This window comes from Musa acuminata, chromosome BXJ2-1, assembly GCF_036884655.1.
Source record: "Musa acuminata AAA Group cultivar baxijiao chromosome BXJ2-1, Cavendish_Baxijiao_AAA, whole genome shotgun sequence".
Taxonomy (NCBI): Eukaryota; Viridiplantae; Streptophyta; class Magnoliopsida; order Zingiberales; family Musaceae; genus Musa; species Musa acuminata.
Window position 1 is genome coordinate 31680594 of NC_088338.1, and position 11944 is coordinate 31692537.

The 11944-nt window shown below is 35.9% G+C and overlaps 1 long non-coding RNA gene across 1 annotated transcript; it reads left to right on the forward strand.

Moving 5' to 3' along the window:
• The first annotated feature begins 5198 nt into the window (after positions 1-5198).
• On the forward strand, positions 5199-11503 carry LOC103974409 (uncharacterized). The gene is made up of 4 exons (XR_010481509.1): positions 5199-5300; positions 7861-7918; positions 9002-9067; positions 11419-11503. It is a non-coding gene; the product is annotated as an uncharacterized LOC103974409 (long non-coding RNA).
• Positions 11504-11944: the final 441 nt, after the last annotated feature.

The following is an 11944-nucleotide window of genomic DNA, read 5'->3' on the forward strand; positions in this document are numbered from 1 at the left end:
AGAGACCTATAAAGCAATGCTAGTGGCTAAGGGGTATCGTCAAAGGCAAGGTGTTGACTATGACGAAACCTTCTCACCCGTGGCAATGCTGAAATCCATCAGAATTCTATTGGCTATTGCAGCACACTATGATTATGAGATCTGGTAGATGGGTGTGAAAACCACATTCCTAAATGGGAACCTCAAGGAGGAGGTGTATATGATGCAACCTGAGGGATTCGTGTCTAAGAACTACCCAGATAAGGTGTATAGGTTGCTTAGATCCATTTATGGACTAAAACAAACTTCCCGAAGTTGGAACATAAGATTTGAGGAGGCAATCAGTTCTTATGACTTCGTTAAGAATGAAGATGAGCCTTGTGTGTACAGGAAGGTAAGTGGGAGCGCTATCACCTTTTTGGTGTTATATATGGATGACATCATGATCATTGGGAATGACGTAGGAATGCTATCCATAGTAAAGGCTTGGTTATCTAGATACTTCTCCATGAAGGACTTAGGGGAAGCATCCTATATCTTGAGGATTAGAATATATAGAGATAGATCCAAGAGCATGCTTGGCTTGTCCCAGTTCAGGTACATAGAAACTATTGTCAAATGGTTTGGCATATAAAATTCCAAGAGAGGTCTCATACCGATGAGACATGGGATATCGCTTTCTACGAGTATGTCCTCAAAGACTCAAGAAGAAAGGGTGAACATGGATATGATACCTTATGCCTCAGCAATAGGGTCTATCATGTATGACATGCTATGTACTAGGCCTGATATAGCGCATGCTCTGAGTGTCACGAGTAGGTATCAGGCGGATCCAAGCTTGGAGCACTGGAAAGCAGTAGAGTGTATCCTTATGTACTTGAGAAGGACTAAGGATCTTTTACTAGTATATGAAGGTAATAACCTTAAGGTTGAAGGCTACACAGACTCAAGTTTTAAGTTTGATGTCAATGATAGTAAGTCGAATTTAGGGTATGTGTACACCTTGAATGGAGGAGTAGTGTGCTGGAAGAGTTCCAAGCAAGATACTACTGCTGACTCGAACACAGAGGCAGAGTACATTGTTGCATCAGATGCAGCAAAGGAGGGAGTCTGGGTGAAGAAGTTCATCACAGATTTGGGAGTCGTGTCGGGTAACGAGAAGCCGACTTCCTTATATTGCGACAACTATGAGGCGATTACTCAAATAAGGGAACCCGGGTCTCATCAGAAGTGTTCTGAGGAGGTTCCAACTTATCAAAGAGATCGTAACCCGAGGAGATGTAGTAGTGGAAAGTGTTCCATCCGAAGATAACGTTGCAAATCCACTGACAAAGCAGTTGTCTCAGATAGTCTTTGAGAGTCACAGGGGTATGATGGGGATCAGACACATAGGTGATTGGCTTTAGGTCAAGTGGGAGATTACTAGTCATAGGTGTCCAACAAGCTAATCACGAGAGTGATGACACGTATGACTTGATACAAAATCTTTTTTCTTATTATATTTTGACATATATCACTTTATATATATATATATATATATATATATATATATATATATATATATATATATATATATATATATATATATTGTGATGTCCTTGGATTTGTGCAATGGGAATCGGATCGTGATGAGATCACGATAATGAGATCGATTCACCTTTAAACAAATATCCTAAATAATCCCGGTCATAGGTTACTCGAGAGGGACATCATGATAACCGGACAGACTAGTGTGCTGTATACCCATCCATATGATGGATGCAGCTGGTCTCGTAGCTGCTCGTGTAGGGACACTAGGGATACAATACAGGTGCTCATTGGAGAATGAGTTCACTGATTGATCCGCTTACGGAATGCTGGATGGTTGATGATGCCTTATTGTTAGACAACGATTCTGTAGTCCTAGTGGTGTATCTGGTCCTTAGACTTGAGACACCAAGGATGTCCTGTATGAGTGCTCCACTCTTTGATTCTAGACTTATATGTTTGGCTGTCCCAGATCTAGTACAATTAGTCATTGGGAGTGGTAGTCGACCTTACGAGGGCTATTGAGTGTCAATAGAGGATCATCCACCCTCGGCGTAATGAGAGGAATATCCCATGTGTTCTTGCTCAGACAAATCCCTAGCTAGGGTCATTCAGGTTGAGAGAGAAAGAGTTCTCCGGGAGAATCCGATTAGAGCGAGACTCGAGTAGAAACCGTATGGGTCTGACAGCACCATGCTCGATATACGGTCTTTGGGATATTAGATGGATGAGGGACTATAGGTACACGGTAACTGAGGACAGACAAGTCCAAAGGATTGGATTCCCCTGTATCGTCTGAGGACTACGGCGTAGTGGCCTAGTACATCCGTAATCGATGAGTCGAGTGAATTATTATAGAGATAATAATTTACTGAGTTATTATCAATGAAATACACATAATTTTATGTTCTCATGAAATACACATAATAAAGTTATTACATAACTTTATGTTCTCATGCACATAATTTTGTTGAACACTTAATTTGCATTTCATGTTTTTAACACAGAATATTCTGGAAGCTAGAGATTCTTTACCTATATCTAAGCTTAAGAGTAATATTCTACAATTGCTAGTTGAGAATGATGTGATTGTTGTTTGTGGAGAAACAGGTTGTGGAAAAACAACACAGGTACTTCATAAATTTTTGTAAATATATATGCTATTCCTTGTCATTGTTCCTATATGTATTACATATATTTCATCTTGATAGTTGGTATGATATACCTGCCTAATAAAATAATTTTACTCCGGTACCAGTGTTACAGTATAATACTGTATTATAGCACTGTAACAGTATCGGACGGTCCACATATCGGTAACCTGTCGGATCGGTACATACCGCCTGATACAGGCGGTACGCTTCAGTATGACAGACCTTGTTACAAACTACCCCTTTTGATAAAAAAGAAATGTGAAACTGGGATTTCTGGTATGTTTATCGAACTTTTCTTCCCTTTTTTCTGTTAGTGTATTCTTCTGCAAATTGTAACTTCTATTCAAAAAAGTAATTTTTTGGTTTAAACTGTTTCACTTTGCAAAAACTCATGGTTCATGCTACAACCCCACATTGTTTCTTGTGATTATATTTCATACAAGTGTGATAATCTGCCAAAGAAAGTGTGTTAATCATGCTACAACTCATGGTTCATGCTACAACCATAAAAGTGTGATAATCTGCCAAAGAAAGTTCTTTATGTAAATTGCTTTGTATGAGTAGATCAGTCATTTATCCTTGGGATCTGACATACTGGACACTTCCAACATGAATTGATTCATTTTGGGTCAAAAGTGATTCTTCATTTTTTTTTATAGGTGCATATGTTACTTATTTCCTTATTTAATAACTTTAGTTTATGATTTGAGCTATTGTGAATAAGAATGTATCTATTGATCTTTATAGTTATGAATTATATTTTATGTGTTATGCTTTGCTGTTATTTCTCAAACACTAGCATGGTTTATGACAGCGGATTTGAAAACAGGTATTATGTAGGCTATGTCTATAGCTGGTTCTATGTAGTGGCACGACCCATGCTCCTCTGACTTGGTATGGTATATACAACATGCATGGCAGAAATGTATTTGTAGCTTTGCTTAAGAGGTCCTAAACCTGTTTTTTCTTTATCACATGTTTATGACTTTTTTTTATATATTTTCCCAGAGGTAGTACCATGTGATAGGGTTCATGATGAAACGAAACTTTTTATCCATAAAGTAAAATTGCTGCTCGTGTCACATATATCACATTGTATCTTGAGTGTCACGTTGGATGGGGCATGCTACTAATAACAAGTTTTGAAGTTATGGTGGTGTAGGGGGTTCAATTGGGTGTTAAATGGTTCAGGCTGGTGCATTATGCCACCAATTTATGCATAAAATGATGAGGAAAATATTTATTTGAAAAGAAAATTTCGTACCTGAGATCGTTAGTATTTATTTGTGTTTGGCATTTAACTTTGCCTCTTCGGCCTCCCATGAAGTGGACACTCCTAGGGTTCCACTGCAATGAGTTGGCTTTTCCATTCTTTTCTTATTTCTATAATTAGGAAGCATTTTGTTTCATTAGGGATCTGAGTCTCCACTTAATTTTTTCATCAACATATGAATTTTCTTTCTCATTCTTATTCTTTAACAAAATATTGCAGCATCTTTTATCTGACTATGTAACCTTTTGTAGGTTCCTCAATTCATTTTGGATGACATGATCCAATCAGGTCTCGGTGGATACTGTAACATAGTGTGCACACAACCCAGAAGATTAGCGGCATGAATATTCATAATTCTTGTTTTCTGGAAAAGATACTTATTTATGAGAATTAGAAGTGATGATCACACCATGTTATACACTGTATCACTGAGAGGTGTACCTTCAATTTTATCTCATGGGTACCTGAGTTCAAATTCTGGCTCAATCACTATATGACTTGTACCTTTCCAGCTTGTGCTAAATATACAATTTGGTGTGCACAATTATAATCCCTATTTTTCTCTTGTATCACACATCCAGATACTTCTTCTATGGTCCAAATCCTCTGCCTTTGTTTTCTATTTTCGTGCTTGATCTTATGAAGATCAATCCTATGAAATCAGATTGATCTGGGCTGATATTACTACTGGTTAGGTGAAAACATGTGCTGTAATTGACTGATACACTGAACTATGATTAACAAGATTCGTTGTCAACTATGAAAATGTGGACCCACAATCTTCTTTCTGGTTCTTAATGCAGAAGGGAGGTTCTTTTATGATTGTAGTTAACAATTGAAAATTGAATTATGACTTTGATAAATGGGATATCATTGATAAGGTCTTGATCTACATGGAGATTCTTGCCATAGTTTGCTTCATCATTTAGATGAATGGACCTTTGGTAAACAGGCCAGGATCTACTAAAATTCGATTTTAAATGATAATCTATGGTATGGAGTGGACATACTTTTATTTGGGTCCAAATGCTAGAAATTTTCTGGTGATCTTGAGTCTTGACATGATGTGTTGCATGCCACGTTTGTTGGCTTGTAAGTGGCTTGAAGAAGGGGTATACAGAGGATAGATATTGATTTTCACCTTTTTTTTGAGCCAAACATTGCTGTTAGCCGCTTACATTGGATTGAAATGTTTCTGGTTTTGTTCTTGTAGTATTTATAGTGTTCCCTTGTATGAACATCAGAAACTAAGGTTTACGTATGCAGGCTATCTCTGTGGCAGAAAGAGTGTCGGATGAGCGATGTGAGCCTTCACCTGGTAGTGACGGTTCATTGGTTGGTTATCAAGTACGCCTTGACGTTGCAAGGTGCTATACTTTATTAGTGTCTTTGTCATTTTGGTCTATAATCTTCACTAGTGTGGATCACTAAAAGATCTTTGTCCTTTCATCAAATATTTGGGTAGGTCTTGCCGTGAATAATGTCTGTGATTTTGTATGCATTTGTCTATATTTTAGTGATAACACACTTCATGGTAATGTGGAATTCATTATTTGGTTACAATGGCATTTTGGCACTAGGTAGTTGGATTCTTTGTTTGCATTACAACCATACTTTACTATCTACTTCTACTCTTTGACTCATACATCTTGGCTGTACAGTCAATGCCATTGAATTTCAAATAGTTTGCATCATATTTTATGTGACACTCAAACAAACCGAGCAACTTTATGTTCCTACAGTATCCCAGCCAAAATTTGATTAGCTGTTCTAACAAAAAAAATCACTCTTTACTAGTGATAGTTCTAGAAGTGGAGATTGCCAATACTTGTAGTTAGTGATGTTGAACAAGAGGAACTTTGTATTTATTTCGGTCATGATCATGATGAGGTCTGAGAATGATTGTGTGCAAAAGAATTCCCTTGACATGGTTCCAACTTCCAAGAAGCAATTGATGTTAATAGGGGCACATGTATGCATCAATAATTTAATGTTTTATTTATTAACTTAAAACGAAAACTTATGTTCAATTATTAACAAGTTTCAAGGTATGCAAGATTTTAGAGTTTGGTTTTAATAATAGATCAAATGAATCATGAATCTCAGTCTGGTGCTGATATTGATGACGGTCGAGTATGTACATGCCTGTACGGATTGATGTGATGAGACTCGGTATGAGTTGGTATTATCTGGACCACTGAGAAAGAATGAAAAAGAGGGGAGAAGAAGAGGAAACAAGGTAAAAGAACATAAGAGGTTATAATGCCTGCCAAAGGAGTTGACGATAGTGAAGCGAGGAGGTGGCAACAGCAGAGGAGGTGGATGCAATGACGGGGGTGAAGGTAGAGAGACATATGCGATGGAGGCAGAGAAGATGGAGGGGAGTGAGAGGAGAGAAAGCTGTTGTATGACGTTCTAGTTTAGTTTCAAAATTGAGTTAGTTTACAGGACTAGATAAGTTTGCTAAAATCTTTAGTGTTTTGGGTTAGTGGTTTAGACTAAGTTAGTTATGTTATCTCATCAGATTGTTATATGTTGAGACTGATTGATAGCTGCTGAAAGCTATCAACACCTCCCCTAGAGCCGATATTTAAAAATAAAAATTATAAAATTTAATACAGTTTGGTAGTAGTTATCTTACAGTCTTACTATATGGTGTGCTCAATAAGGTAACCTTACAGGACGATCGACCCAAACTGAACTGACTGAAATTGCTTTTTTCATGTATTGGTTAGTTGTCAAACCAGTAAATATGGATTTGTACTATTTGGTACAGTTGATATTTAAATCTTGGACTGAGGCTTAAAATATTAGTTTGATATTGGACTGATATGGTACCAGTATGTTGGGTGATTCACTGACTTTTAGCAAGGTGCAAAATACGTAGTTTGTAGTTTGTACGTAGTATTGGAGTCCAAATAAGCCATAGGTTTGAGATGGGGACTTACAGATTGGCAAATCCTTTCTCCTTAATTTACTTTATTGATCTTGCCTGTAATTTGATCCTGTTTTAATAATAACGCCATCACCTTGTGCCTCTCGATAAAACAAACAATAAGTTGACCATGGCATGATTTTAAATGTCTGTTAGGCCAATACATACAAACTAGGATTGTTAGTAGTTATTGGTCCGACCAAGAACACGGCTTGATATCGGTTGATATTAATTTACTTTATTTTTAAAATGATACTAGATGGATAATACAAATGAGATATTGCACTATATCTATTAACCTTTTGGTCAACGTAGACCGGATAGAAGTCTCCAATCTAGGTTTATCGACCTCCATGCCTTTGAACTGTATGGATATCTGAGTTTCATTAATTAGATACATAGATCCCCAAATCTGTAAACTTGATTTAAGAAACTCCAAATCATTAAATTGAGGTAGATGAATCTCTATGTCCATGAATGATTAGACTCTCTTCATTTCATCCCTGAATAGAGGTAGCTAAAGAAAACTTTCTTCAGAATCACAAATGTGTGAAATTTAATATTAGATATTTGATCTCTATGTTGATATTCATTATACCTTGGTTAAGTAATTTGCTGAGATGTTGAGGCAGCAATACGTAGATTTTAATACTCCAATTTTTTTGTACTGGGTTAATGATCAGAGTGTGCACCTGCAGAAGCATCAGTCTAATGCATAAAAAGGGAGGAAGAAGGGCCATATTCCAGGTGGATGTTTGATCTGTGTAAATCAAAGATGCTTTCATTTGTGTACTGTTTGTGGTGATACATTGATGTCTACTGAATTAATGCTTTGTTGAGTATAAAGCTTTAACAGATTTTGATTTATTGAAATGGTGACTAATTTATTGCATTTATATTTAATTTTTACCGCTTTCTTACTTGGAGAATTTTACTTTTATTGTTGTGCAAAATAGTACAATTTCTTAAGTCTTATGGATGTACTTTTCCAGGAATGAGAAGACAAAACTTTTGTTTTGTACAACAGGAATCCTTCTCAGGAAGCTGGCTGTAAGATTTGCTCCTTTGACTTCAATTGCATCCATCATACATACACAATGTCTATATGTATTTGGCATTGATCATAACTTTGTCCTGATCCTAATTGGACTTATGGTTGACCATTCAACAATAACATATCGTATGGAACTTTGTACGGTCAATAGTTGGATAGTATTGAATTGGAGCCCTTGGTGATAATAGTCCCAAATAGAAGGAAAAAAATTTCTTAATGTATACATGTTATATGTTTTGGATGACATCCAAAACTGGGAAGGAGTGTGGAGTTGTTTGGGCCATCTTATCCCACTAATGTATATGCTCAATGAGGAAGTGAATTTGGATAGCATAATTTGTGAATCGAAATTGAGATTATGATTTGAGTTGATAGAATCCTGTGATAAGGTCGGAGGTTATAGTTTTTTGCTTCTAAAAGAATAATAATTTTGAAGGATGATTCCTGTCCCCAATAAGTCTATCACTACTGTTGAAAACGAGCAGAAATTAAAAATTACTGGTGTACATCTTAAAAACTCATAAGATAAGTGACTTCATCAGAGAGAGTTTGGAAAGTATTACATGAACAGGGAACATTAAATTCTATCTTCAAGGGATTATTCAGTCTGCTTGAAGGCTGCACTACTGATCAAACACCTGAGATTCTTGCTTTCCAAACCTTAATTCTTCTCATCATACACAGTAATTAATTATTCACGTATTTTGCTGAAATCTTCAGACTCTTATTTGTGGTATTGTCTTATGGCAAGCTATATTTGTGGGCTGTGGCCATCTTCTTTCTTTTTCAATGTCCTTGTTATAAGACATCCTCATAAACTTCGCACCTGCTTAATCCAGTCTTTTCTGTTCGTTATGTCTTATCTTTAAGAGGATGGAGGTGTCACATGACTTGTGCAAAATCTCTTAAAGGGGTAAATAACAGAGAAAATTAGTATCAGTCTTATGATACTATGATGAAGATTAGTGTACCTACCCAATCATTCATATGCCGTTGTCCTTTATATTAATTGCTATATACAAGAAAAGCATGTGTATTTTATGCCAATTTGGTTAGTCATCATCATGTGGTTCTTACAGGTAAATAAAGACTTGGCTGGTATCACACATGTGATAGTTGATGAAGTTCATGAACGATCACTTTTGGTATGATTCTTGTGATCTTCTATTATGTTATTTTTTTGTCCTTGATGTTTTCTAACCTAATTATGTGTTTATGTTCTTATGTTGTGTGCCATCCCCCATCACCTTTTTTTTTTTTTGACTTGTTACCCATATAAAAGAAAGTGGTGAGAGACAAGAGGCTTTCAAAGTTCATATGGGTAGATTACACGAACCAAATAATCCAAGTATCAGAGTGTTTGATGCATCAGGTAGCTGAGAGTGTGATAGGAGGAAACATAGGGGAGCACTAGTAGAAGTAGATTGCACTGAAACATGAGATTGGAAATCTACAAGTTGGGACTTCTAAAGTTATTGGCTAACCAAAATGGTCAAATAATCTCACTTGGTATGTGATAAGCCTCACGATATTATACTTGAAAGAACAAGGATAGAAATTGGCTTCAAATTTTGGTTTGAAATCTGTGTTCTTTTGTAATGACCACAAGAAAATACTTAAAAAAATATATAAATATGAAAAAGAGAAAGACTACATATGCTAAAAATAAATTATATATATATATATATATATATATATATATATATATATATATATATATATATAATAGTGATACGATGTGAGATTATCATAATCCTGTAAAATATTGAAAACTATATGTAAACACAATTATATAATAGCTATGGAAAAGAGAATTTGGGTTTGTTATCTGTGATTTTCATAATGGCCACTAGTTAATACTAAAAAGAGAATTTGAGTTTGTTATCTGTGATTTGCCAATGGGTGGCCGTGGCTTGGCATGACCTGCTTCAAGTCAGGTGCATCTTTCCTGCTACAATGTCATGTTGAGACTATCCCCAGGGTCCAACATCAGCTCTGCTAGGCTAAGGGTTGGCTGGCCTGGCTTGGGCATGTGAGAGGGGGCTTTTCCTAGTATGTGACCCACCATGTGTTTGGCACAAATTTCAATTGACATGACTCAACTGAGCTCTCACCATCACATTGCTCCAGAGCCACTGCTTAGCCTTACCCTTCTCTGTTCTATCTTGGTCCTCATAGTCCACCCCTTACTCTTCTCGGCCCTCCCCCTCCTCTGGCCTCCTGATTGAATCACCCTCTCCCTATCACTTCTTCCGACTCTGGTTTTCTACCTTCTCCTGTACCCACTTTATCATCACTATGCTGTCACACCCGCTATCAAAGAGGGTGTCCAGGTGAACATGCATAGATGAGGGCCTAACAATCTTGTGAATGTCTATATGGCTTAAGCTGAGTGATCATTATGTGGACTGATCATTATGGGCGCTGCACAGCTAGTCATTCGAGCATGCCTTGCTACAAGGCTGTCATAAACCTGATAGGTACTGGTCATCGTGATCCAATTACACCTGTATAACCATGGATCAATGTGTTGTTTTTTGTCATCAACATGAACTGAAGCTAACTATTTTGACAAGAAATGATATAGTCCAATTTGCTCTTCCCTACTCTTTTCTTAATCAATTTTTTTTAGAAAAGGGAACGAAAATTTAAATCTATCGAAAAATAAGAAATAGCAAGGTAAATTTACCATCTTCAATGGCTATAATATTTTTCAACACTTCCTCATTACATTTGTGATCGAGAGGGTAATTTCAACTCTTTATTAGATGCTTGACCCATCTCCAGCCATTAAAGCTAACTATCAAAATGCACTGTATAGCCATGTTTTGATTATATTTTTATGTTCTCTCCTTTTTTTTCTATTCCCCCCTCTCTTTTTCCCTCTTCCTTTCTTTCTTTCTTCGATCAATAATAGTAGCATGTCCATGACATGATGTGTGGAACTTTTGGATGCCACCTGTGGGTTATCATTGGGTGTCTGGGTTGCACTTGACTCCTTTCTTATAATAGTGAATCATTTGGCCAATAGATTCATCCTTGTAAAAATGTAATTGCATATTTGCTGAATGCAATATTTTTGTATATACTATATACACAAATATGTGTGTAAATTTTATATGGATGCATATATTAGTTTCTTCCTTTCAATTTGCTAAAGCCTTCCACTTTTAAAATATTTTTCTTTTCTAATCTTTTGTTTTATGGTTATATTGTTCTTGACTTCTTTCGTTGTGTTGATATATTTACTTATGTGATATGACTTATTGGTTTGTTTATATGTTTATAATGGTATTGTTCTTGTTCACTTTGCCTAAGCTTCCTTTATTATCAATCCTATACATGAAATGTTGTTATACATTGTCTTGATTTTATCGTTCTTAAAACTTAATAAATGTTATATTGTTTAATGGAATAAGGAGCTTAGATAAGTATTGAGTGAAAGATTGCATATTTTTTTCGCATGAAATTTACTAGTTCCTTGTACTTCTTTCAGGGTGACTTTTTACTCATTGTTCTCAAAAACCTTATTGAGAAGCAATCTGATATTGCCAGGCAAAAGTTAAAAGTGGTTATCATGTTTTTTTTTAACATAAATTGAGTAGCGAAATTATGGTTGAATCCATTAGATTCACAAAATTCTTAGAAATTACGGTTTTAAAATTAACCACCATGATCACTTAGAATTGATGAAATCATAAAACCTATTTCATTTTGAACAAGTTTACAAAATTTTGAAAAGTGCCTAAAGCAATCACTTTTGTGTGCCAAAAAGTAAGTCCAAGTATATCTACTATAATCATCCATGATGACAAAAACGTATTTACTACCTTCTAGGCTTGATATAGCAATTAGTCCGAACAAGTCCATATGGATTAATTGCAATAGTCTAGAGGTGCTTGTTTGGTTCTTTGGCTTGAAACTACCTTATATTTGTTTTCCTAGTTGACATGCACACATTGTCTTTAACGAACTTAATGTGAGGAATTCCTACTATAAGTTCTTTAGATGAGATTTGAGAG